Genomic DNA, 5,039 nt, shown 5'->3' on the forward strand with positions numbered 1-5,039 from the left:
TGGCAGCGCGGGGCGATGGTGGCAGTAAAGGTCACAGTCCCAACAGCCCAGATTCGGTCGAGAGACGGCTCGTTTGCTGCTAGATCCTCTTCTCAAAGAGGATCGCCGTGCTGGCTCTGGAGCGGCCATTAGCCCGGGCGGTGCCCAGCCATAGGAGATCCGCGGGCGGAGCAGCTCCAGCCCAGGGCGGACAACGCTGCAGACCCCGAGTTTCTGCCCCCATCCACCCCCCCTTTCAGAGGCCTCCCGGGGAGCTGATTACATTGACTTGGCCCTGAGATCTCTGGGCCATTTGGCGGCCCAGTTGGAGCATCCCTCGGGGTGGCAGATGATTTTCCCGTCGGAGGTTTCACACCGAGAACAAAGCTGGCACCGAGCTAAGGAGCCTGCCCGGGAGAACTCCTGAATTGAATTGAGATTCACGCTGTGTGGGTGCCTTGGGGCCAGACCTGAAGGTTGCATAGTGGTGGCCCCCAAGAGGCTTCTTTAGAATGCGCGGCTTAAATAGAAACTTTGCAGACGCTTGCTTGCACGCATCGAACCGCCTCCTGCCAAGGGCGCGATTAGAAATACCCATAACGAGCGCAACTTGGTATTTCCATGGAATGTCAGACGGCCAACCTGTCCCACTTTCCCGATTTACAGACGACCGAGCCAAGGTCTGAGAAGGGGCCTTGGCACTCGGCTGAGAGGGAAAGGGAAGTAGCAGCCACTAGTTCAAAGTGCAGACGACCTCTGGTCTGGTGTTACTTCAGGAAGGGACGGGATGGGGTTTGGATTGAGCTGGCGCTTGTGGGGAAGGGGAAGCCCAGACCTGGGAAACAAAGTTAACATTTATCGACTACCTACTAAGTGCCAAATCCTTTTGCATTTGCTCTCACTTTGAAGAGTAAAGCCTGTCTTTCCCAGATTTCCAGTCTTGAGCTGGCTGGGTGAAGAGTCCAGGCTTTGAAGAGCTTTTAAATTATCCTCAGGCTCTGGGTGGCCAGGGAAGGTCCCCAGGGGGGTCCCGTCAAATACACATCCCAGGTAAACTGATTAACCATGGAAGTGGCGCCGGGTCTGGTCTCTAGCTCTCAGAGTCCTCCCTCCCTTCACAGGGGAGCCAGACGGCACCCCCAGGGAAGGAGGCGAAGCCGAGCTTTGCGCCGACCTTTGAGAGATAGCACTGTGCGGTGGCATCTCCATACAATGGCGGCTGGAGTGGTAGCTCTGGGGGTGGGGCGCCCTGGGCCTGCATTCTTGAAATCTGTGTTTTCTCTAGAATTCTCTCTAGGACTCTAACTTAAGGAGAGATGCTCCCCATAGTTCCATTTCTTTTAACTTGGGGGCAAGAAGGACTTTGGTAACCCTTATCATTCTGGAGTGAGAATTTGGTGTTTGGTTAAGAAAAAGAGTGATCTTCGAAATCTAAACATGAAGGATGATTTCTGGCCACTAGAGGTACAACCGCAGCAGTGTAAAAACCAAAAACCTGATCATGTGTGCATGCGCACAGTGAGTATTTTAGTTTTAAAATGTGGCCCAGCCATCCGGTGGGTGCGGAAGGAAGGAATGCTTCCCAAAGCACGATTCCTGCATAGGGCAAGCTGACCTCCAAGGAGCAGCTCCTTGCCAAGAGCTGTCGCCAAACTGCCCTGGGCTCTGTTGCCAATCTGCCCTGGACTCTGTTGCATAGGCTCATGCATTCCCACCCAGAGACTGCCTTGTGGTGTGCCTCATGGTTGGGTTTTCTCTTCCACATATAGCCAAGAGTCTTAAATGGCCAAGCCATGAGAGGCGCCATGTGCATCTCTGTGAGAGATCTAAAGGCACGTTGAGTCGTGGCCTTCAGATCTGCGGCATGCTCTGGGTGGCATTTACACAAAAGCAACTTGAGTTGAAAGCAGTGTAAGCAACTTAAGTGGAAAGCATTGTAGGGAATGAGCTTTTGGTTTGTTCCTGCCAGCACGTGGGCCCTCCCGTAAAAGTAAAGGCCCTAAAGACCAGCACTGACCCTAGCCAGCACTGAGCGATGGGAGGATGATGAGAACCGATTCCATACGTGTGGAGAGCTGGCTGTGGGGGGTTAACCCAAGCCCTCAGGTGGCCACTCACTGTGGTGGTGTGAGCACAGGCATGCGACATCTGGCAAACTTCAACTCAGTTCCAGGTGGCCCGTGTCATCTTGGACAAGTTACTTAGCTTTCAGTCTCACTTCTTTTTCATAAAATGAGATTATCATAACTACTTTTAGTGTTGTCTTAAATTAGGAAAATAAGGTAATATTTGTGAAGTATTTGACATTGATCCTTCATAAATAATGGCTACTTTATTAGACAGTCACTCGCTGTCATATAAAGTGACAAAATTTTCTGTTTGCCCAGGACTGAGGGGTTTCCCAGACTTGTAATCCTTAATGTTAAACCGGGGACAGTCCCCAATGAACAAGGAGGTTTGGTCATCCTAAACAGACATAAAAATGAGTGAATGACCCATCATCATAGTGTGTTAATAAACTGAGAGATTAAAGGAGAGAAAGCAAGCGTGTTTCTTCCATCTGTCAGGGACTTAGGAGACCTTCACCTAATGGTACCTTTTGTACTTGGTCTTGATGGGTGAGTAGGAGTTTGCCATCTAGAAATTTAAAAAAGGAAAGGGAGGATATGCCTCAGTCACCAATACACTGGGTAGTGCCCTGAAATAATACAACAAAGTCTGCCTTTTGCTTATTATTGTTTAAATATTTATTTAATTACATTTGTTATTATTTTTAATTTGATGAGAGAGAGAGAACAGAAAAGCGAGAAAGCAAGATGCCAGGTCCAGGACTCAAACTATAGTCAGTCATGTGGGAATCCAGCGCCTCCAACCACCATGCCACCTGCCAGCCTCCATTTACTATTATTATTTTTTGACATTTATTTATCGATTTATTTGTTGTAATTTTCAGGCCACTGAGTTTGGGACTTGAGCCTCAGTCAGCCATGTGGGATGGGAGTCCAGTGCCTCAATCCCCAAAGCACTTGCCTGCCCTTTGGCTTTTGTTTAAATCATATACTTATCACCATAGGTAAAACCACACCAGCCAATTCATCTTTAACTCAGAAATCATTTTAATTTCAATGAGGAGAGATAGGGAGAACACCTTCATTTTGCTATGAAGTCTTAACTGCTTCAGTATTAGCAGTAGTTAATGTCTTGCCACAGTTTTTATGTTGGTTAATTGGAATAAAGCGAAAATATAAAAGCTAACAGGAGCATCTGTAAAGCCCTACGATATATATGTGAGCCTTAATTCATTCCAAGTTCAATATGCGCCAGGACCCTGAAACAACTGTTGGAATTGTTCATTAGGCTGCATTAATGGAATTATGTGACCTTACTGAGGGCAGGCATTTAAGTGCCTGGCACATGCTGGTCACTTAGCAAATATTTGAGGAGAGATCTTGGAGGTAATTGCCCCAGGGCTCTGCCCTGCCCTAGTCAAATCACACAGAATGGCTGCTTGAGTGTTTCCAGAGAAAAACTGGGACGCCTCAGGGAAGATTGGGCAGGATGACGGGAGACAGTTTCTAGAAACGGTGGAGAAACTATTGGAGAAAGGAAGGCTTTTAGGTTGGATAATGTATTGGGTGGATAAGAGTGGGACGGAGAGTGTGTACAAATATCTGAAAGGTAAAATAAAATAAATAAAAATAAATCTATGGCCTTTTAGCTTGTGTTGCTCTGGGAGAGCAGATACTAGGTTTACGAAGAACACTTCCATTTGTGATTATAGTTGTGTGGAAATGCAATATAGAACATGCCTTGTCTTCATAATAAACTCCTGGCCACTAGAAGTGCTTAAGAAAAGGCTGGATATGAGTAGAGCAATTTTTGCATTATTTTATTTTATTTTATTTTTAGAGATTTTTGCTGTGGGGCTCTTGTGCTTGCTAGACAAAGAGAGAAGAGTCAGAAAGTGAGAAATCCCCCCCCCCACCCCCCGGGAGGATGGCCACACTGCAATCCCTTCTCTTTCATTCTCCTTTTGGGATTTTGGGCACACACGTACATGTGCCTGGTGTGAGTTTTAAGTTGCCTGATCTGGGACTAGAACCACAGTCTACTACTTGAGAGTCCAGCTGGTCCCGCAATTCTTGCATTTTAAGAGCTAGGATCTCTGTGTGCACACATGTGAAATAGCTCCAGGAGGACTCCTTTTAAAGACCCCAATCAGTGTGGTTACGTAAGTATATGTTGAACAAAACTTGGGGGAATGGACTCTTAAAATGGAAGTCTTTGGTTTTATATACATCACACCACAATGAAGTTGATGATTTTGGTAACAGTTAATGCTTGTAATTATTTAAGATTGAAAGGATACTGAAATAGAGATTAAATGTAAATAAGTCCTGAAGAATATAGCATGGTGGTACATGTTACTGGAAAGGCCAGGAAAATATTTTTTAATTGTGGGATAACAATTACTATAGTGAAGAAGAAAGCTGCTGTAACATTTTCACAGGATATCAAAATTCTGAATTATTTTTAGTGTTGATCAGAATAACAACACAATGGGGCCAGATGGGGGAATAAGGTAACTGGATCCATACTGGAAAATCAGGGTTCGCTTCCTGAGATCCTGCACACTAGCGGCCCCTGTGATCTGAGCTTGTTAAGGTTAGGAGGTAGAGCTCAGTGTGAGGACCCTGTTGGGGTCCTTTTCTATCTCTCTCATGGAAGAAGTAAATAAATAACCTTAAAAAAAATTAGTGGGGCCAGCAGGTGGCGAAGTGGATAAGGCGCTAGTCTCCCACATGGTTGACTGTGGTTTGAGTCCCATACCCGGCGGCTTGAAATTCACACTGCGCACATGTGAATGACATGTATGCCTAAAATCCCAAGAGAAGAATGGAGGAGAAAGGATTTTGGTGTGGCCAACTCCCTGGGGGGATGATTTCTTGCTTTCAGTTTCTCTGGCAAGTGCATGTGCCTACGGCCAAAATCTCTCAAAGAACAAAAATAGCACAATGAAATGCATGTGTATCGCTCAGTATTAACCTGAACAATTGCTT

This window comes from Tupaia chinensis, unplaced genomic scaffold, assembly GCF_000334495.1.
Source record: "Tupaia chinensis unplaced genomic scaffold, TupChi_1.0 Scaffold138390_1, whole genome shotgun sequence".
In the NCBI taxonomy this organism is placed as follows: Eukaryota; Metazoa; Chordata; class Mammalia; order Scandentia; family Tupaiidae; genus Tupaia; species Tupaia belangeri.